Source organism: Sciurus vulgaris (assembly GCF_902686455.1).
Source record: "Sciurus vulgaris genome assembly, chromosome: 2".
Taxonomy (NCBI): Eukaryota; Metazoa; Chordata; class Mammalia; order Rodentia; family Sciuridae; genus Sciurus; species Sciurus vulgaris.
Genome location: NC_136462.1, coordinates 1,686,674 through 1,709,725, shown reverse-complemented (window position 1 = coordinate 1,709,725; position 23,052 = coordinate 1,686,674). Strand labels below are relative to the sequence as shown.

At 57.0% G+C, this 23,052-nt stretch overlaps 2 gene segments (V, D, J or C); both read right to left on the bottom strand.

Moving 5' to 3' along the window:
* Positions 1 to 23,052, bottom strand: part of LOC306653293 (immunoglobulin alpha-2 heavy chain-like) — a 460,569-nt gene that overhangs the window by 94,330 nt on the left and 343,187 nt on the right.
* Positions 17,185 to 21,458, bottom strand: LOC306653296 (Ig mu chain C region membrane-bound form-like). The segment is given in 5 exons: positions 21,100 to 21,458; positions 20,525 to 20,842; positions 20,049 to 20,381; positions 17,417 to 17,532; positions 17,185 to 17,313 (listed from the first exon to the last, which is right to left on the bottom strand).

Sequence of the window (23,052 nt, the reverse complement as noted above, 5' to 3'; positions counted from 1 at the left end):
TCGTAAGCTTGATGAGGTGGTGACTGCAGTCGCAGCTGCTATACAGATGTGCTTTCTTTGCTTGAACAGATAAAACATCTCCTGGTACCTGTGTGTGGCTATTGATTTGGCAAATGCTTTTCTCTCCATCCCGGTGCATAAGGACCACCAGAAACCATTTGCGTTCAGCTGGCAAGGCCAGCAATGTGCCTTCACTGTCCTTCCTCAGGGGTCTGTCAGCTCTCTAGTACGGGGTCATGGCTCAGTTCGCAGAGATCCTGATCGTCTCTCTCTCCCACAAGGTATTGCACTGGTCCATTATATTGATGACATTATGTTGACTGGACCAACTGGGCAGGAGGTAGCAACCACTTTGAACTTGCTAGTGGAGCATTTGCGTATCAGAGAATGGGAAATAAATCCCACTAACGTTCAGGGGCCTTCAACTTCAGTGAAGTTTCTAGGAGGCCAGTGGTGTGGGACCTGCAGAGATATTCCTTCTAAGGTGAAGGATAAGCTGTTGCCTCTGGCCGCTCCTACAAATAAGAAACAAGCACAATGCCTGGGGGCCTATCTGGATTTTGGAGGCAGCACGTTCCTCACTTGGGTGTTACTTTGGCCCATCTGCCAAGTGACTAGAAAAGCTTCCTGTTTTGAGTGGACTCCAGAACAGAAGGCTCTGCAACAGGTCCCGGCTGCTGTGCAGCTGCTCTGCCACTTGGGCCACGTGGCCCGGCAGACCCACTGGTACTCGAAGTGTCAGCGGCAGATAGGGACGCTGTCTGGAGCCTTTGGCAGGCCCCACGGGTGAATCACAGAGGAGGCCATGGGATTTTGGAGCAAGGTCCTGCCATCATCTTCAGACAACTACTCTCCCTTCTGGAAACAGCTCTTGGCCTGCTACTGGGCCTTAGTGGAACCTGAATGCTTAACTGTGGGCCACCAGGTTACTAGGCGGCCTGAGCTGCCCATCATGAACTGGGTGTTATCTGACCCACCAGGTCATACAGTTGGATGTGCACAACAGCATTTCATCATCAAGTGGAAGTGGTACATACACAATTAGGCATGGACAGGACCCAAAGGCACAAGTAGGTTGCATGAAGAAGTGACCCACATGCCCATGTTCCTACTCCAGCTGCAGTGCCTTCTGTCCCTCAGCATGAACCTATGGCTTCATGGGGTGTGCCTCAATGAACAGAGGAAGAGAAGGCTAGGGCCTGGTTCATGGATGGTTCTGCACGATATGCAGGTACCACCTGGAAGTGGACAGCTGCAGCACTGCTGCCCCTTTCTGGAACATCCCTGATGGACAGTGCTGAAGGGAAATTGTCACAATGGGCAGAATTTTGGGCAGTGCATCTGGTTGTGCATTTTTCCTGGAAGGAAAAATGGCCAGATGTGTGATTGTACACTGACTCATGGACCGTGGCCAATGGTTAGGTTAGCTGGTTAGGGAACTGGAAGAACGTCATCGGGAAATTGGTGACAAGGACATTTGGGAAAGAGGTATGTTGACGAACCTTTCCGAATGGGCAAAAGACGTGAAGATATTTGTGTCTCATGTAAATGCCCACCAAAAGGTGACCTCAGCAGAGGAGGACTTTAATAATCAGACAGGATGACCTGATCTCTGGGTAGCAGTCAGCCTCTTTCCCTGTCCAGTGGGCTCATGAACAAAGTGGTCATGGTGGCAGGGATGGCGGTTATGCACGGGCTCAGCAGCATGGACTTGCACTCACCAAGGATGATCTGGCTACGGCCACTGCAGCAGAGACCGACACTAAGCATGGCCTCATTCCCTGGGGAGATCAGCCACAACCTGGTGGCAGGTTGATTATATTGGACCACTTCCATCATGGAAGGGGCAGTGGTTTGTCCTTACTGGAATAGAAACTTACTCTGGGTATGGATTTGCCTTCCCTGCTCATAGTGCTTCAGCCAAAATGACCACCCATGGGCTCACAGAACACCTTATCCATAGTCATCGTATTCCACACAGCACTGCTTTGGACCAAGGAACTCACTTCATAGCCAGAGAAGTGGGGCAGGGGACTCATGATCACGGGATTCACTGTCCTCACCATGTTCCTCACCATCCTGAAGCAGCTGGTTTGAAAGAACAATGGAATGGACTCCTGAAGATACAGTTACAGTGCCAGCTAGGTGGCAACACCTTGCAGGGCTGGGGCAGGATTCTTCAGAAGACTGTCTGTACTGAATCAGCATCCACAATCTCCTTTTGCTAGAATTCACGGGTCCAGGAATCAGGGGCGGGGACAGGAATGGTACCACTCATCATTACCCCTAGTGACCCACTAGGAAAGTTTTTGCTTCCTGTCCCTGAAACCTTATGCTCTGCAGGACTAGACATCTTAGTTCCAGAAGGAGGAATGTGTCAGCCAGGAGATAAAATCATGATTTCATTTAACTGGAAGTTAAGACTTCCCCCTGGCCACTTTGGGCTCCTCATGCCTCTGTGTCAACAGGCTATTAAGGGAGTTATGGTGCTGGTGGGGGTGATTGACCCAGATTACCAAGGGGACATTGGACTGTTTCTCCACAGTGGAGGAAAGGAAGCATACTCCTGGAGTGCAGGAGATCCCTTGGCACGTCTCTTGGTATTACTCTGTCCTGTTATCAAGTAAATGGGAAACTACAACAATCCAATCCAGGTAAGACGATAAATATCTCTGATCCTTCAGGAATGAAGGTGTGGGTCACACCTCCAGGTAAAGAGCCAAGACCTGCTGAGGTGCTTGCTGAAGGTAGAGGGAATGCAGAATGGGTAGTAGAAGAAGGTAGTCATAAATACCAACTATGGCCATGTGACCAGTTACAGAAATGAGGATTATAATTGCCATGGATATTTCTTCCCTAGTCGGTTAAGAATATGTTTGTGCATACTTACACATGCATCAAGAGGAAATGTTTGTTACTCGGCTACTATTCATCACATAATGTGGTACTGATTGACTTAACATCAGTAATGTTTCTGTTTTCTATTCTGGGGAGAGAACTAGTATGTTTTTAGCTGTATGAAGGATAGTTATATTAGGTGGAATTATGAACTGCTATTGTGTTGATTTGGAGATTAAGTATGATGTAACTTGGATATCAGGTAGACAAGGGGTGGACTGTAATGTGATCTGAATTGTCCACTTGACTGGATTAAGAGATGCCCGTGATTAAGAGGCTTCTGGGTGTGTCTGTGAGGGCATGTCTAGGGATGACTGGCATGTGGGATGGTGAACTAAAGTGAAGACCCTCCCTAAGCGTGGGCAGCACTGCCCAGTAGGATGGTGGCTTGGATGGATAAAAGCTGGAAGAACAAGGGAGCACATGCAGACGCAAACTCGGCTCTTCTTGAACGGGTTCTAGATTGCTTCTTCAATCATCTGAGGATATCAGATTCTCACTTCTTTACACTTCCAAAGCGGACCTGCCAATGATTCTCCAGGTGGTTTCCAGAAGCCTTGGTCTCGGATTAGGGTAGCACTGTTGATCCTTCTTGTTCTGGGGCTTCCACCTCTTGGACTGTGCAGCTGCTGCTTCCTCCAGCTCTAGCCTGCAGACAACCATTGTGGACTCAGCTTCTGGTCATGTAAATCAATCCAATAAATCCCCTTTTTATAATCACACTTCCTGTTTATTCTGTTCCTCTAGAGAACCCTGACTAATTCACCAATCCAGGCAGGGAAGGTAGGTTTTGGTGTGCTGAACATATCCATTAGCAGACTTTGAATAAGTCAGACCATCCTCCACAGCAGTGTTGGGCCTCGTCCAGCCAGTTGAAGGCCTTAAAAGACTGAGGCCCTGAGGAAGAGGGGATTCTGCCTCCAAATAACTCAGACTCAGTCCCAACATCAGCTCTTCTCTGTGACTCAAGGGTGCAGGTGCCTGCTCTGCAGATCTTGGACTTTCATCTCCACAGTTGCATGGGCCAGCTCTCTGTCTCAGCTTGAAAGCTCCAACCACGAAGATATGGGAGGCAGTTGGAAGTGCTGATCACTCTGATCTTCTCAGAACAACTTGGGAGGGAGTTGGAAGTACTGGTCACCCTGATCTGCTCAGAACACTTTGTATCGAGACTTATCTCACTGTGCCCACGCCAGGCACAATCATCATGAGTTAATCAGAAAGAAAAAAAAATCAAAACAGAAGTAAGATTGTTAAAGGCTTTTAAAGTAAAATGAAATAGAAGGCCAACCTTATGCCTGTTGTGTTTCCTCACCAAAGCCACAGGAGGTTTCCCTCTGATGTTATGGCAGTTGGTAGTTAGTCATGTGTGTTATTAACTACCACCCCAACTCTGGCTTCATTCAGACTAAAAAGTGGAATGTGGTCATTTGACTAGAATGTTCCTTATAGTCCTAGATGTTCATAGGTTAAAGTAGCCATGCTAACTCTCTGTCTCCACACCCACACTGATTCCCCAATGTGTCTCCATCTGCATTCTACCTACGTCCATCTATCAATATCTTTATTTATATCCACATGTATACTAAATAGTCTGTATCGACTTCCATCTATTTATGTATTGAATCTATCTGCATACATGTCTATATCACCTACCTACCTAAGTAGCTACCTACATATCTATCATATATCTAGTCTATCTCTATCAAGATCTATATCACATATTACTATAGATTATCAATCTATAATATTGTCTATCTATATCTGTATCCACATCTATACCATCTCTCATTGATCCAACCACAATCTATCTACCTAGTCTATATACATTTGTGTCTATATATCTATCATCTACCCATGTAATCTAACCATGATCCCTACATTGATATCTGTATTCATATCATCTATCACCTATTCAACCATTACTGATCTATCTATTCATCTGTATTCATATCATCTATCACCTACCCATATATTATCTATCTGCATCCATATCATCTGTCATCTATCCACCCATTCATGATCTATACATCTGCATCTGTATTCATATCATCTATCAACTGTCCACCCATTCATGACCCATCCATATGTATCTGTGTTATGCCATCTGTCAAGTGTCCACCCGTCCACTTTCTATCCCTCTGTATCTGTATCCATGCCATCTGTCCACCCATCCAGTATCTATCCATCTGTATCTGTATATGTGTCTTCTATCATATGTCCACCCATGCATGATCTTTCCATCTCCATCCGTATCCATATCATCTGTCATCTATCTACCCATCCATGATCTCTCCATGTGTATGTGTAGCCATATCATCTGTCATTTAACCATCCATGATCTATCCATCTGCTGCTGTATCTATATCATCTATCCACCCATCCATGATCTATCCATTGGTATCTGCATCCAGTCATTTATCATCTATCCACCCATTCATGAGCAACCATAAGTATCTATATCGATGCCATCTATCATCTATCCACCCATCTATGGTTACTACCTCAGTATCTGTATCCATGTCAGCTATCATCTATCCACCCATCAATGATCTACCCATCTCTATCTGTATCCATATTATCTGTAATCTATCCACCTATTTATGATCTGTCCATCTATATCTGCATCCATATCATCTGGCATCTACCCATACATCCATGATATACCCATCTGTATTTGTATCCATATCATCTATCTTCTATCTATCTATCTATCTATCTATCTATCTATCTATCTATCTATCTATCTATTTATCTATCCATCCATGATCTATCCATCTGTATCTCTATCAATATCATTCATCATGTATCTACCCATCCATGAATTTCCATCTGTATCTATATCTGTATGATCTATCCATCAATCTGTATCTGCATCCATATCACCTATCATCTACCTATCCATGATGTATCAATGTGTATCTCTATCCATATCATCCATCATCTATCCATCCATGTTATATCCATCTGTATGTTTCCATATCATGTATCATCTATTTATCCATCCATGATCTATCCATCTGCATCTGTATCCATATCATTTATCATCTATACCACCATCCATGATCCATCCATCTGTATCTGTATTTCTGTCATCTGTGCACTCATCCATATGTATCTGTATCTGGGTCCATATATTCTTTCATCTATCCACTCATCAGAGATCCAATCATCTATAACTGTATTATGCATTGTCTATCTACCCATCCATGATTGATCCATTTGTATCTGTATGCATATCACCAGTCATCTACACATGACACTTTCTGATTTTGAATCCAAATAATTGTTCATCTATCAACACATTCATGATCTATCTGTTTCTGTTATCTATCACCTATCTACTCATCCATGATCTCTCCACCTGTGTCTGTATCCATGTCATCTATCATCTATCCACTCATACATCATCTATCCTATGTATCTGTATCCATGTCAGCTATCATCTCTATACCCATTCATGATCTATTGATCTGTTTCTGTATCCATATCTTCTGTCATCTACCTACAAATACATGATCTATCCATCTGTATCTGTATCCATATCACTGTTATCTGCCCATCCATGGTCTACCAACTGATTCTGTATAGATATCATTGATCCACTCATCCAGGATCTATCCATTGGTATCTGTCATGTTATCTGTCATCTATCTACCCATCTATGATATATCCATCTGTGTCTGTATCCCTTTCATCTATCGTCTATCCATCCCACCAGTATCTATCCATCTCTATCTGTGTCCATTTCATCTATTATCTGTCCACACATTCATGATATATACATGTGTATCTCTATTCCTGTCATATATCATTTATCCACCCATCCATGATCTATCCATCTGTATCTTTATCCATATGATCTATGATTTATCCACATGTTATGATTTGGATGTGAGGTGTCCCCCAAAAGCCCACTTGTGAGACAGTGCAAGGAAGTTCAGAGGTTTATTGGGTTATAAAAGTCTTAACCAAATCAACGAAATAATCCCCTGATAGGGATTAACAAAAGTGGTAGGGTGTGGCTGGAGGAGGTAGGAATTGGGTGTAGGTTTGGGGTATATATTTGTACCTGGCAAGTGGAGTCTCTCTCTCTGCCTCCTGATCACCATGTGAGCTGCTTCCCTCTGCCACACTTCCATCATGATGCTCTGCCTCACCTGGAGCCCCCGAGGACTGGAGCTGGCTTTCTATGGACTAAGACCTCTGAAACTGTGAGCCCTCAAATAAACTTTTCCTCCTTCACAATTGTGCTTGTTGGTCCTTTAGTGACAGCAGCAAAAAGCCAACTAAAACACCATCCATTCATCTGCATTTGTATCCATGATATCTGTCATCTGTCCACCAAACCATGATCTATCCATCTGTGTCCATATCATCTGTCATCTGTCCACCCATCCACTTTCTATCCCTCTGTATCTGTATCCATGCCATCTGTCCACCCATCCAGTATCTATCCGTCTGTGTCTGTATCTGTGTCTTCTATCGTACATCCACCCATGTATGATCTTTCCATCTCCATCTGTGTCCATATCATCTGTCATCTGTCCACCCGTCCACTTTCTATCCCTCTGTATCTGTATCCATGCCATCTATCCACCCAGCCAGTATCTATCCATCTGTATCTGTATATGTGTCTTCTATCATATGTCCACCCATGCATGATCTTTCCATCTCCATCTATATCCGTATCATCTGTTATCTGTCCACCCGTCCACTTTCTATCCCTCTGTATCTGTATCCATGCCATCTGTCCACCCAGCCAGTATCTATCTATCTGTATCTGTATCTGTGTTTTCTATCATATGTCCACCCATGCATGATCTTTCCATCTCCATCTGTATCCATATCATCTGTCATCTGTCCACCCATCCATGATCTATCCCTCTGTATCTGTATCCATGCCATCTGTCATCTACTCATCCATGATCTATCTGATTCTGTATCAAATCATCTATCCACCCATCCATGATCTACCCATCTGTGTCTGTATCCATTTCATCTCTGCTATCCACCCTTTCTTTCTCTGTCTGTATCCATGTCATTTGTGATCTATCCACTCTTTCTTGATCTATCCATCAGTGTCTGTATCCATAACCGTGTCTGTACCCATCCACACTGTGTTGGCCTTTCCTCAGGAGAACCTTGCACTAGATTTCTTGATGTTGGACATGCTGATCTCTGCCTCTCCTGTAGTGTTCATGTCACTCATGGCGGTTCGATTCTGAAGCAGGGCCCATTCTCTCCCCACGGGTGAGTCTGCCCATCTTACTTTCCACAGTTCCTGGCCTTTGCGTTGTTCTAGGCAGCATGTTCATGGGAAGGGAAGGTTTCCTTTTCCTGTTATTCCATCTGATCTCATTGCTGGTCTGCACTACTGCTGGCCCTGAATTGATCCTTGGAAGGAGATAAAAAATTATGTTTTTTCTCTTTCATTCCCCCAAATCTCTTTTGAGGTCTGTATGTCTTCCAGAATAAACTTGACCAGTGCTGACCCAGCCGTAGCCCCAGCATGGACATGGACCCTTGATGGAGACCTCAGGCCTCTGGGAGGCCCTTCCTCTGGACATCAGGGCCTGACTTCTGGCCTGGAGAACTCAGTCTGCAAGCCAGGGGGCCTGCGGGGCCCCAGGGCTCGGTGGTGACTCAGCAGGCCCCAGGCAATCTGGACGAGGTGTAGGAGGGCACACACATCCTGTCTGTTACCAGAACTGGGAACAGATGTGCTGCCTGAGGGGTCACCCAGGCAGGGCACCACAGCAGGCCAGGCTGTGGACATGGGGATGCAAAGAGTGTCAACGGCCTCGCCCCCTGGCAGGCAAAGTTATGGCCTGTGGCTCATGCCGGGAAAGGCACATGGCCCCAGTCTGGGGCACTGGGCTGCCACGTGTCTGCAGCACAGGGCTTGTGGGCCAGAGCCAGCTGACTGCTGTGCAGCATGGAAAGGGGGATCTTCTGGAAGCAGCTCCCTGGCCCTCCTGGCGAGGTGGGTGATGGTGGCCAGTCAGCACAGCTGGATGGTGGACCCATGTGCTGACTGCACCCAAGATCCCTGGCACTAGAAGGGGGTGTGGGTGAGGGCCGCGTGCTCCACGACACTCGGTCTTGGGCATTTTTATGAGTATGTTTCCTGGACAGAAGGAAGCTCAAATACAGACCCTCTGAACTAGTCCAGTGGCCATGGTTTTAGGCAGGCCGAGGGTCAGGGCCCGGGTGCCTGGCATCCCTCTAGCCATCCAGGGACCGTGGAGGGGGCTTTGGACAAGTGCAAGCTAGAGGAGCCACACCACACCAGGAGGGCTCCTCGCACAAGGACATTCTGGAGGCCACTGGGTCAGATGCCAATTCCGCCCCTCCTGGCCTTCAGGCTACAGGGCTGCCTACTGGCCAGCATGGCTGTTGCCCCTTCCTTTCTGCACCCAGCTCTCCTGGTTGGCAGGGGTGTACCTGCACATTGTCTCAGCTTGAAAGCTGCAAACATGCATGTGTGTGCACGTGTGCATGTGTGTGCGCCTGTGCACGTGTGCCTATGCACTCATGTGTGTGCATGTGTGTGCATGCATGCACACATGTGTGCATATGCATGTGTATGAGTGCGTGTGCATGTGTGCCTGTGTGCACACGTGTGCTTGTGCACAAGTGTGTGCATGTGTGCACATGCATGCATGTATGCACATGTGTGCCTGCACATGTATGCCCGTGTGCACACGTGCGTGCATGTGCATATGTGCAAGTGCGTGCATGTGTGCACATGTGTGCCTGTGCATGTGTGTACCTGTGTGCACATGTGTGTGCCTGTGCCTGCATGTATGTGTGCATGTGTATGTGCCTGTGCATGTGCATGTGCCTGTGTGCACACATGTGTGCATGTGCACTTGTGCAAGTATGTGCATGTGTGCTTGGACAGGAGGCAGGAGTCAATGCTGGCTGTCTGGCTCCTGGGTCTCAGGACCTGCCTTCTGGTGACATGTGAAGGTGTCTTGGGCTTGGTGCTGTAGCCCCGTGACCCTTGCTGCTGCTGGGATGAGGTGTGGTGGGCAGGGAGGCCCCAGAATGTGGCTGTACTGTCCAGCGCACTATGAAGGCTCTGACGAGGCGACTGGCGAGCTGGGCAGGCAGCTTTCGGTGGATTTGGGCCAAGCTGCAGAGCCTGTGGGACCTGGGGCATGGAGAAGAGGGTATGAATGGGGGGCCACTGGGCTGGGTCTGAGCCCCTGGGGAGCTGGCACTGTTAGTGGGGAGACTCAGGGCAGCTGCTGTCAGGGCAGCTGAGAGAAAGGGCCAACAGTTCACTCCAGACACTCATCCTCTGAGTGTGTGTCCCCTGGGGCTGGGCTGGTGTGGGCAGACTCACGGGATGGATGCCCAGGTGCTGCCAGGGTCACTCCTGGGCTCCTGGGAGCTGTCCAGGCCTTACCCTCTCCCAGTCCCAGGTGGTGCTCCCTGGCGTGCCCCCTGCCTCATGGCTCCTCTGGCTTGAGTGTCCTGTCGCCCTAGTCAGGCCCCTCAGCCCCTGCTGTGAAGACATTTGTGACTTCACATTTGTCGGGCCACCTGGGTACCCATCTCAGGCCCCTTCACTCAATCACATCTGCAGAGTCCCTTCCAGACTCACAGGTTCTAGGGTCAGTAGGACAACTGAGGGGCCATGGTGTGGGGTGTCTTGACCAGGGGATGTGCTGTTGACCTCAAGGCCAGCATGTGGACCATGAGCCCACACCGAGGGGCAGAGATATGAACTGACACTGAGCAGATGCCACTGGGAGCCAAGGCCAGGCCCATCCACCAAGGGGACATGGGAAGGATAGCCAGTGAGGAGACCAGGTGTCACCTCCTGGGAGCCAGGGCTATGGACTGGCCAGGGGGCGGGCAGCCACCTGATGTAGCCTCGTGCCTGCCTCCAGCCACGAGCGGGAAGGGCAGCGACGGGAGCCTGAGTGCTGATGTGGACCTCCCGGGCCCTGGGTCCTCGGTGCAGGACGGGAGGCCAAGCCCTGAGTGCTGATGATGACCTCCCGGGCCCTGGGTCCTCGGTGCAGGATGGGAGGCCAAGCCCTGAGTGCTGACGTGGACCTCCCGGGCCCTGGGTCCTTGGTGCAGGACGGGAGGCCAAGCCCTGAGTGCTGACGTGGACCTCCCGGGCCCTGGGTCCTCAGTGCAGGATGGGAGGCCAAGCCCTGAGTGCTGACGATGACCTCCCGGGCCCTGGGTCCTCGGTGCAGGACGGGAGGCCAAGCCCTGAGTGCTGATGTGGACCTCCCGGGCCCCGGGTCCTCAGTGCAGGACGGGAGGCCAAGCCCTGAGTGCTGACGTGGACCTCCTGGGCCCTGGGTCCTTGGTGCACAATGGGAGGCCAAGCCCTGGGTGCTGATGTGGACCTCCCGGGCCCCGGGTCCTCGGTGCAGGATGGGAGGCCAAGCCCTGAGTGCTGATGTGGACCTCCCGGGCCCTGGGTCCTCGGTGCAGGACGGGAGGCCAAGCCCTGAGTGCTGACGTGGACCTCCTGGGCCCTGGGTCCTTGGTGCACAATGGGAGGCCAAGCCCTGAGTGCTGACGTGGACCTCCCGGGCCCTGGGTCCTCAGTGCAGGATGGGAGGCCAAGCCCTGAGTGCTGACGTGGACCTCCCGGGCCCTGGGTCCTCGGTGCAGGACGGGAGGCCAAGCCCTGAGTGCTGACGTGGACCTCCCGGGCTCTGGGTCCTCGGTGCAGGACGGGAGGCCACCAGCCTCCATCCAGGCTCTCTGCTGTGCTGCTGGGAGATGCTCGCTGGTAGCTTAGTCTGTGTGGGATGCGGCTGAGCCCGGAGACCGGGCGCTCCTAGACAGCAGGACCGTCTTCCTTGCTGTTCTGCCAGTGGAGCCTGGGAGGCCGCCTCCAGGCGTGGCGGGTTCCCTTTGGTGAGGACCTCTTCCTCATTAGTGGACGGCACCTTCCTGCTGCGTCCCTCGTGCGGTGGGAGGGTGGGGGTCTGGCTGAGCCTCTCACGGGACGTTTGGGTCCATCCTGAGGCCTGTTAGGGTTGGGATGTGGCTCCCCCTAAGCTCCAGTGTTTCTGCAGGAATATTCAGAGGAAAAGCGACTGGATTGAGGGAGTGGTGACCTGACTGTCCATCCTGGTCTGAATGGACTGACTGGGTGGTCAGAGGAGGCTGTGGGCAGGGGCGCGTGCCCTGGAAGGGTGCGTCTGCTTGGGTCCCACCCCTGCCTCCCGCTCTCGGCCTCCTGACCCCACCGTGAGCTGAGCAGCTTTCCTCCCTGGGCCTTCCCCCAGGATGAGCTGCCTCCCCTCCGCCCCAGCAGTACAGCTGGCCGCTATGGACAGAGGCCCCACACGCTTTTCCTCCTCCACGCTGGTCTTGGGTGTTGTGGTCACGGCAATGCCCCACCCTCCTGACCAGCCGCCTCCCAGAGGCCCCTGCACCATCGCACTGCAGGTGAGGTCTCAACGTGGATTTGGGGGACAGGAGCATCCCGTCCACAGCCGGCGATGCCAGGAGAGGTGACATTCATCAAGAGCGGCCCGATTCCAGGATCCTCTCTGAGCCACTTTCAGGGTTGATCTCTTGCACCGCCTGCTGCGGACACGGGAGGTACAGCTACTCGCCTTCTGATGGGGGGAGAGGAGGGATGAGGGCCAGGCTGTGGCCCAAGGCAGTGGCAGGAGGGCACAGACTGTGGCAGGGGCCCTGAGTGTGGAGTCGCTCCTGTCCAGCCACCGTGCCTTGGTGTGTCACCAAGTGTGCCTGTGCAGGCCTGTGCGCACAGTGTCCCGGGCACCTGCCTGGTGTGCACGCGGGCGTGTGCCAGGGTTTGAGGGTGAACAGGTACACATGCGCACGCGCCTTTGGAGCGGGAAGGCACCTCCCCCCGCTGACCTCGGACAGAGGGCCTCCATCCCCGCCCACCTGTGTGAGCCCTCGCAGCCTGCCCCCCGCCCGCGGGGCCTTGCACCACGGGACCCAGAAACACACTACAGACAGTGTGAAGCAAGGCGTGTTCACGGTGGGCAAGGCCAGCAGGTTGGAGCTGGGCCACCCGCCGGCGTCTGGCGGGGTTGGGAGGCTGGGTGGACAGGCAGGGGCCAGGAGGTGGGGCTGGGCATCTCTCTGCATGGAGGTGTCCGTTTCCTACAGAGTGGGCCCCTCTCCTCACCAGGTGGAGCTGAGTTGTGCTGCGGCTGGGGCAGCACAGCTGGCTTCTGGCTCTCAGTGCTGGGAGGTGGGTCAGACCCCTCCGTCCTGAGGCTAGGGCCTCTGCGAGGCTGGAGGCCTGCCGCTGTGCTCCCTCAGCGGGCTAGCACACAGAGACCCTGTGTGGCACTCAGTGGGCAGAGGCGAGCCTGGCATTTGGACTGCCTCTGAGCTGCCCACCCTCCTGCCAGCCACGTCGATGTCAAGATTCTGGCTGAGCTCTTTGTGTCCTCCTCCCTGACGGGAGTCCTCTGTCTCCCTGTGCCCGGGGTGGGGTGTCAGGACCAGCTGCTGTCTCTTCTCCTCTGGAAATGAGGCCCACGGGGCTGCTCCAGTGCTCGAGTCCTTGGTGGCTTTATGCAAGACCGAGTTCTGAGTTTGTGTGGTGGTTTTCCTCCATGGCACAGCAACCACCTCACGTCCTCTGCTTTCTAACCATCCAGGTGTCCAGGGAGGTCGCCTCGGCTGCGGAAGGAAGGGTGGGTGGGAGGAGGATCATCTGGGTGAGGGTGGCAGGGTGGGAGGAGAGGAGGGGACGTGTGGGGTTCGAGAGCAGAGGCTGCAGGGGCGAGGGCCTGCTTCCCTGTGGGACTTGGGCAGACGTGTCAGGACACCGTGCGGTCAGGCCGGGGCTGAGGAGCAGGGCCCAGGAGGCACGGGGTGGAGAGGCGGGTGTGGACAGCCTTGGTGGACTTGGCTGTGTCATGCAGTGTTGGCAAGTGCCAGGCTGGCTGCTGCAGGCTGCCCAGACCCAGGCCTCCTGACCTTGTAGTGACCTCCTGTCTGGGAAGAGGGGACCCACATCGGGGAGACTCCAGAACCGAGAGGAGTAACCCAGGAAGACATTGGGAGGAGGCCCACAGAGAGGCAGGTGAGGGATCTCCAGGGCCCTTGTGGACGGTGGCCGGGACCCTGCCAGGGGGACGAGGGAGGTCTGGCCTGGGGTGCAGTCCAGGCTCTCCATAGGGCAGCATGGCCGCCGCCACCTTGCAGCTGGGGGAGGGCGGAGAGGCAGGACCGCCCCAGCTGCCTCACCAGCTCGGTCCGGCTGGTGGGTGTGGCGAGGTGGGTCCCAGCAGGAGGACGGTGTCCCTGCCAGGGTCCAGCGTTCAGGAAGCCATGCAGCAGGCCAGCCCTTGAGCCTGCAGCCAGGACTGGAGGTGGCGGGCATGGCTGGGCCCAGCCTGGCCTTCTGTGGCCTCGGCAGCTCTTCCCTGTCCCGAGGGTGAGGCCCTGGGAAGTGGACATACGGAGCCTGGCGCTGGCTGGCTTGGGCCCAGGTTCTGGAGGCCACCTGGGGACAGGACTCATTTTCTAAAATCTGCTGGCTGGGCAGCTGCGTGACCAGAGGTGGCAATGCCAGGCACGGGGGAGTGGTCTGCCCTCAGGGCTCACATGCAGCCCACGGAGGCAGGGGGCCTGCGCACAGGCACACACCCTGCCCCATCCACACGGGCTCACGTCCAGGTGGGCGGCTGGCTGGCCCTTTCCAACCCCAGCTCATTGAAGGCTCCGGTGGCCCAGGACGCAGTGGCAGAGCGGAGGGGAAGGGATGCTGAGAGCTGGCAGCTCAGGAGGGCGGAGGCGGGGCACGCAGGCTATGGCGCTGGCCTGGCCTGGTTCCCTGTCCTGGTTGGGGGCACTGGTGTGTGTGTGTCCCAGGGGTCACCCTCACAGCACTGGGCCCTGGTGCATGATGGTTAGCGACCTTCAGGTCTGGCCAGGAGTATGGCTAGTTGTGCGAGGGGGGTGGGAGAGCAGGAAGCAGGTCATGGTGGAACTCGTCCTCAGGAGACCTTGGGGAAGGGCCCTTCCTGTCCCCTGATCAGGGAAACTGCACTCAGGGGCCACACTAATGATGAGAATGGACAGGCCCAAGCGGGGAAGAAGGCACAGCCCGTGGCCCAGTGCAGTATGTGCCCAAGGAGGAGAGGTGGGACGTGGGGGTCTGGGCCCTGGGTGGTGGCAGGGGCTGGGACTGGAGCATGGCGGGGAGTCCCCCAGGGGAGAGGTGGGGTGATGGAGGAGCAGCTGCAGCTCTAGGGAGACCATGCAGTGCAGGGGCCTGGGCCTGCTGGGACACCTCCCACTGCCCACCATCCAGGCCAGTCAGGTGGGGCCGGGGTCAGCCGAGTCTCCCAGGCCACCTCATAAGGCCGTTCTGGAGGGAGGAACGTGGGGGTTGTGCATGCTGTGTGGTCCCGAGGAGCTGGCAGGGCTTGATCCTCTGTGGCTGGCTGCCTGCCCAGGGCTTTGCTGCTGTGAGCAGTCCGGGCCTGGACCTTCCTCACAGACCCTGGGCAGAGCAGCAGGTCCCAGTGCAGTGTCCACAGGGCCTAGGTCCTGGGTGGACAGCCGAGAGGGTCCCTCTCTGGTCCCTGATGGGGCCTGTCCCCGGCCCCGGCCTCCACCATGACCTCCCGTCCCTCCCCACGAGACAGACAGGGCCAACATCCTGATGCTGTTGGGTTGGACCCTGTGCCCCTCTTCTCAACTGGAGCACATCTGCAGACTCCAGCCCAGCGCCCAGCCAGCTGGCATGGCCTGGCACCCCCTCTGCCCACCTCCACCAGGGAGCCTGCCTCCTGGTCTTCTAACAGTGGGGACCCACACCTCTCGCACTTCCTTTCGGGGCTCCCTGGCAGGACCCTTGGCAGCCTCCCGGCCAGTTCAGAGGCACCCACACCCAGGGCCTGATCGCCTTCCCCATGCCCACTCTTGGGTCTCTCTGGGCCGTTCTTTCTTGTCACCGAGGTTCTGAGTACAGCCCTGCCAGATCCCCTTTACCACAGCACTGGAGGAGAGACCCAGGATGCGTGAGTCCATGGGATGCGCTGGCCCTACAGAGCACAGGCCCAGGTCCCAAGTCCCTGGGCCTCAGAATGAGAGTGCTTGGAAATGGAGTCTGCCGATGTCCTCCGGCTGAGGTGAGGCCAGCTGGACGGGGGGATCTGATCCCATAGGACAGCATCTTCATAAAAGGCCAAGCCCAACAGAGACCCGCCCGGGGAGAGATGGCCAGCCAGGGGAGGCCCGGAGTGCACTCTCCCTGCTGCAGACATCACAGGCTCAGAGGCCTGGCCTCCAGCACCGCGAGAGGACACACCTGTGTTGGGCGTGTCTGACTAAGATGAGACCCACTGACCTTCAGCACCGAGGTTGCCCCTGCTGGGACCCCAGTGCAGGAGACTGGCCCTCAGCCAGGTGCCACCCCAACCACTTCCTCCTCACCACTGCCTCTGCCTGGCCCTCACCCCACAGCTAGCCTGGACCTCCCCTGGGCCTCAGGCTGCCCCAGCGGTCCACGCCGGACTCTCCTCTACCTTTGCTTCCCTGTCCTACGTTCTCCTAGGAGCTGCTGTGGGCTGGAGGGTCCTGTCCACTCCCCAATTTTCTCTGCTGAAACTTACCCACCAAAGTGGCAGATTGGGAGGTGTGGTCTTCAGGAGGTTATTCGTGTCCTCGGTTGAGAGACCCAGAGACCCCTGCCCCTCCCGCCCTGCGAGGAGGAGCTGCCTGCGAACTAGGGAGCAGCCCTCACCGGACGGACGGACGGAAGCTGCTGGGCTTGGTTGCCAACCACCTGCCATGGCTTTAGGTACTGCAGCCCAAAGGCACCGAGGCGCAGGTCACCCGGGTTTGCTCCGCTTCCCACCCTCCTGTCCATGCCCACACTGCCGGTCAGCAGCACAACCTGCCCCAGAGAGCGGGAGGCTGGCACCTGCAGATGGGTGTGCGCAGCGCCCCAGGCCCAGCCGGGCCTTCTGCCCCCGAGCAGGAGGTGCCAGGCCTGGGACACTGCACTCCTGGCCACTTTCCTTCCCCCAGGCTCCGTGCCACAAGCCGGCCACCTGGGCCTCCTCCCTCTTGGCCCTGTCTGTAGGGAAGTCATTGTAGGCCCTGGAAGGCTGCTTCCTGCCCCTTGGCTCCCTGGATTCAGTGTCCTCCCTCGGGATGTGCACACGGCACGGAAGGTTCGAGAAAGACACAGACACGAGAGCCTTTGGGGGGGTTGTTCCAGGCTGTCTGTATTTGTGTCAGGCAAACGCGGAGCAGGGTGTGTGGCAGGCCCAGCTGGCAGGTCCCTCGGGCAGCCTGCGTCCCCGAGGGCAAAGCTGGAGGCCACCCGGGAGGGCTTCGGTGCAAGTGTACTGGCCACCCCCAGGCGGTGCCCCTCAGGTCAGTCTCGGCCTCTGACGTCCTTCCACGGCTGAGTCACTTCACCTGCGGGCCACAGAGATAAGGTGAACCGCTGCCCCCGCTAGCGCAGAGGCGGGCACAGGCTCCAGCCAGGGCTCCTGTCCCCTCCGCAGCCGCGCCAGGCTACCTTGAACAGCGTGACCGTGGTGCTGTAGAAGAGGCTCAGGAGGAAGAGGACGATGAAGGTGGAGGCTGTGGTCCAGAGGTTCTCGAAGCCCTCCTCCTCTGCGCTCACCTCCCCCTCTGCAAGGGACACACAGAGGAGGGAGGTCGGCTGGGGTCTGGTGCCCGCGGCAGCAGCCAGGCTTTGTGCTGGCCGCACAGCTGGCCACCTGCCTCTGGACTGGGAGCACGGGGCCTGTCTGGAAGAGCCCCAGCCAGCAGGGGCCGGTGTCCTACAGCTGGTGCTGGACAGAGACAGAGCACAGGCCAAGCTGGAGCTGGTGGGGACTCCAAGTCCCTGTCCTCGGACCCTGGGGTGGCAGAGAGAGCGAGGCGGGAGTGGCACGCAGACGGGCACAGGAGGCAGAGGCGGGACCCCAGCACGGTGGGCTCTCCTGGAGATGCAGCCCGGCATCTGGGTGGCGGGGGGACTGGGCTCCCTGCCTCCTGCGATTGGGGTGGACAGAGAGCCGAGGGCCACATGGCCCTCTGCCCTGTCTCAGGGTAGAGTCCCCGAGGGGACGCCCTGGTTGGCTGGTCCTGCCTACCAGCACGACGGCTCTTATGGCCAGACAGACGGACGCTGGAAGGACAAGGCTGCTTAGCGCGTCTGTGGCCCCGGCACATGTAGGCCCTTGGGGACGACTGAATCCCAGGCCTCCAGGGTCTGAGCGTGTAGGCAGTTCCAGAAGATGGCCCAGGTGGGCTGTGTGCACAGAGACTTGCTGGGTCCCTGTCCTCCCTGGGGGCCGTGACCACCCTGGGCCTTCTCCTGCCTCCTGTGCTCCAGCTGGGGAGGCGGTTGGGTGCTCGCAGGGCAGAGCTCCCAAGGTGGCCTCCTGACAGAGGGGTGCCAGGGCTGCCCGTTGCCCTCAGGGCATGTCTGGACACTGCCTGCTGTTTCAGGATGTGGCTGGGACCCTGCTTCTCTCCTGTGGGGGTGCCGGGTTACCCACAGCCTCCACCGAGTAGCTGGACAGGAGGTGCTCTGGTCCCTGGGGCAGCCTGCCTGGGACTCAGGCCAGGAATCCCTGAGAAACTGCGGCAGCAGACCAGGGCCGTGCTCTGAGCCCTGGGCCTGGGGACAGTGGCCCTGGCCAGAGTCCAGGCGGGCTGGTCCATGGAAGCTTCTCCATGCACAGACAGAAGGACAAGCAAGGGCCTGGCAGGAAGCCCTGCAGGCAGCACAGTGCAGGGAGGACTCTCAGGGCTGGGCCTGCTGGTGTGTCCATATGCCCGAGAGCACAGTGCACGTGTGAGGGCTGCTGTGTGTGTGTCTTTGTGCCGTGGACAGAGACAGAGCACAGACCAAGCTGGAGCTGGTGGGGACTCCAAGTCCCTGTCCTCGGACCCTGGGGTGGCAGAGAGAGCGAGGCGGGAGTGGCACGCAGACGGGCACAGGAGGCAGAGGCGGGACCCCAGCACGGTGGGCTCTCCTGGAGATGCAGCCCGGCATCTGGGTGGCGGGGGGACTGGGCACGTGCTGCCCGTCAGTGTGTGTACCTCTGTGTGTGTGGGTGTGCTGCCCGTCAGTGTGTGCACCTCTGTGTGTGTGGGTGTGCTGCCCATCAGTGTGTGCACCTCTGCGTGTGCGAGTGGGCTGTCCGTCAGTATGCACCTCTGCGTGTGCTGCCCGTCAGTGTGTGCACTTCTGTGTGTGCGGGTGGGCTGTCCCTCAGCGTGCACCTCTGTGTGCAGGTGGGCTGCCAGTGTGTGCCTGTCTGTGTGTGTGGGTGGGCTGCCAGTCAGTGTGCGCCTGTCTGTGTGTGCGGGTGGGCTGTCCGTCAGTGTGTGCACCTCTGTGTGCAGGTGGGCTGCCAGTCAGTGTGTGCCTGTCTGTGTGTGCGGGTGGGCTGCCAGTCAGTGTGTGCCTGTCTGTGTGTGTGGGTGGGCTGCCAGTCAGTGTGCGCCTGTCTGTGTGTGTGGGTGGGCTGCCAGTCAGTGTGCGCCTGTCTGTGTGTGTGTGGGTGGGCTGTTCGTCAGTGTGTGCCTGTCTGTGTGTGCGGGTGGGCTGCCAGTCAGTGTGCGCCTGTCTGTGTGTGCGGGTGGGCTGCCAGTCAGTGTGTGCCTGTCTGTGTGTGCGGGTGGGCTGCCAGTCAGTGTGTGCCTGTCTGTGTGTGCAGGTGGGCTGCCAGTCAGTGTGTGCCTGTCTGTGTGTGTGGGTGGGCTGCCAGTCAGTGTGCGCCTGTCTGTGTGTGGGTGGGTGGGCTGTTCGTCAGTGTGTGCACTTCTGTGTGTGCGGGCGTGCTGCCGTGCAGAATGGCAGAGCCATTTCTGGAAGCAGCTGGGGGGAGAGCGTGGCGATGGCCTGCCCTGGGTGGCCTGTGGGGCGGCAGGCGGCAGGCGGCGAGGCAGAGGGGCTGCGCGGGGCGCCAGGGACACAGCAGGTGAGAGCATCGCACACTCAAGACCAGCATCTTTGAATGGATCTTTTATTCTGATTCCTATAAAATGCGACATCTCACTCCACTGATGCGATTAGTTGGCACACAGAGCAATGGGACCCCAGGGCCTGGGCTGGCGGGTGGCCACAGGTCAGTAGCAGGTGCTGGCGGGGTCAGACATGATCAGGGACACGTTGTACAGGGTGGGTTTACCGGTGGACTTGTCCACGGTCCTCTGGGTCACCATGTGGGGCAGGGCCTCGTGGCCCACGACGCAGGTGAAGGCCTCGCCCGAGTTCCAGTCCTCCTCGGTCACTGTCAGGATGCTGTGGGCATAGTGGAGGCCTGGGGCCTGGGGCTCAGGCATCGGGGCACTGGTCACATACTTGTCTGAGGACACGGGCTGCCCCCGCTGGAGCCACTGCACAAAGACGTCCGGGGGAGAGAAGCCCTTCACCAGGCAGGTGATGGTGGCTGCCTCTCGCAGGATCAGCTGCTCCCGGGCTGGTGGCAGCAGGTACACGGCCGGCGGGTGCTTGGCCACCTCTGTGAGAGGTCAGAGGGTGGTGAGAAGGGTGGGGGTCCCAGGAATGGGCCGGGGCCAGGGCTCGGCCTACCTCTGTGAGAGGTCAGAGGGTGGTGAGAAGGGGGCGTCCCAGGAGCAGGGCCGGGGCCGGGGCTGGGCCTACCTCTGGGCCTGGAGAGGGCCTGCTTCAGCGGCGAGGGCAGGTCCGCGTGGGTCACTGTGCAGGTGAACTGCTCTGTGGACTCCCAGTCTTCCACGCAGACGCTGGCCTCGCCCACGGCGCTGAAGGTGGTGTTGGGGTGGCTCTCGGAGATGTTGGTGTGCGTCTTCAGGAGCTCTCCATTCTGGCGAGCCCAGGAAATGCTCAGGCTGTCATAGGAGGCCAGGTTCGTGACCAGGCAGGACAGCTTGGCTGACTTAGTCAGGAAGATGCCGGCAAAGGTGGGGGGGATGGTGAAGACCTGGATGGCCGTGGAGGGACCTGCTGTGGAGGGCACATGGGTTGAGTGGCTGGGTGGACGTAAGATCAGGGGCAGGCGCGGCTTTCCCCTGGGAGTGGCAGCTGGTCTGCCCAGCCCTGGGGTCCTGCTGCAGCAGGGGGTGGCTGCCCACTGCTCCTGCCCCTGCCCCTGCCAGGGCTCGGGGAGCCGATGCACATGCCACAGTTGAGAGAGCACCTGAGTGTGGAGGTGCCCTGGCTGGGTGTGGGGCGTGCTGGGCTGGGGACAGGTCACTCACTTGGGCCACACGTGGAGGACGCGGAGGACACGTTCTTCTGGAAGATGAGCCCCCTGTGATCCACACGGCAGGTGACCATGTTCTGGCTCAGCCAGTCGCTCTCTGTGATGGTCAGTGTGCTGGTGATCTTGAAGGTCTGGGGTCGGGACCCTTTGGCCTCTGCAGTCACTGGGTCTGTGGTGAAGCCAGACTCCACGGGCTTTCCGTCCCACAGCCAGGACACTGCGATCTGCTTGGGGCTGAAGCCCGTGGCCTGGCAGATGATCCTGGACTCGCGTTTGCCGGAGGCAGAGAAGGAATCCCGGGTTGGGACGAACACACTCATGCTGGGGGGCAACTCTGCCCCAGGCTCTGGAGCTGCGGGACAAGGCGTGGGCTCAGCCCGAGAAGGCCCCCGGGGATCCCCCCCGCCAGGGCCCCTGCCTCACCTCTGAGGGGCACCGTCTGGTCTTTGTTGTTGCTGCCGTGCCGGACTTTGCACACCAGGTACTCAGAGGAGCCCTGAAGGACGTCCTTGGAGGGCAGCAGGACCTGTGAGGTGGCGGCGTACTTGCCCTGGGCCAGCACTGGAGGGAAGGTCCTGACGCCCTGGCGGACCTCTGAGCTGTTCTTGAAGGTCCAGGAGAAGGTGGCGGTGTTGGGCAGGAAGTCCCGCGCCAGGCAGCCCACGGTCACCAGGCTCTCATCCGACCAGGAACTCTCGCAGGATAAGAGGGGGAAGACATTCGGGGAGGACCGGCTCGCTGAGGACCCCGGACAGAAGAGAGAGGCAGGGTAAGAAGCTGTCTCCTCCTGCCCTGCCGGCAGGGGCCGCTCCCGCCCGAGGCACTGCCGCTCCACTGCAGTGCTGGCTGTGACCCCGGGCTGGGCAGACAGGCTGTGGGGGAGGCAGCTGGCCGACCAATGTGAGGCTTCGGGGCCCTGGCCCCCCACCCTTGTGGTCGGAGCCCAGGTTTTGAAGATGGGCTCCCCTAAGAGCAGGCAGAGCAGCCCACCTGTGTAGCACCGATGCCCGGGCCAGAGGCAGGCCTGCATACTGGCCCCCATGAAGGACGCTCGGGCACGGGCTTGGGCCTGGGGCACTGGCCCACAGCACGGGTGTGCTCAGCCCTGAGCGCGAGCAGCCCACATCGCAAGTGAAACCTGGAGCTGTACCCCACGCAGGCGGCCAGCTCAGCCCCACGGCACCCAGCTCGGGCACACACGCTCCCCCTGAAGTCTGCCCAGGCGGCTGCTCCAGGCGTGGTGGTGAGGACCATGTGGAGTCAGGGCACAGTGGATCACAAATACCTGCCAGACAGCCTTGGCCAGGACTCAGCAGCACAGCCCACTCAGCGCAGCTCAGCAGGGCCACCTGGCCCAGCCGAGGCTGATCCAGCCCCTAGTAGCCTTTTCAGAGCTGCTAGATGAGCTGAGCCTCAATCAGCCCAGCTTCCTCGAGCTCAGCTCCATTCACCCATGCCTGGTCCAGGAAAGCTCCGTCTCTGCATCTCAACTCCACCTCACCCAGCTCCATACAGGTCTCAGAGCTCAGCCCAGCTCAACCCAGCTCAGCTCAGCTCAGCCTAGTTCACCCATCTCAGCCCAGCTCAGTTTAGCCCGGTTTAGTTCAATCCAGCTCATGCAGCTCAACCTAGCCCACCCCATCTGACCTGAGCTCAGCTTGGTTTAGCCCAACTCAACTGAACCCACATGAGCTCACCCATCCATCCATATTAGTCTAGTTCAGTTCAACCCTGGCCAGTTCAGCCCAGCTATCTCTGATCAGCTCAGCTCAGCCCAGCTTAGCTCAGTCCAGTCCAGCCCAGCTCAACCAGCCTAGCCCAGCTCAACCCTGGCCAGCTCAGCTCAGCCTAGCCCAGTCCAGATCAGGTCAGTTCACTTATCTCAGCTAGCTCAACCCAGCTTAGCTCAACCCTGGCCCATTCTGCTCAACTCAACTCACCCATCTCT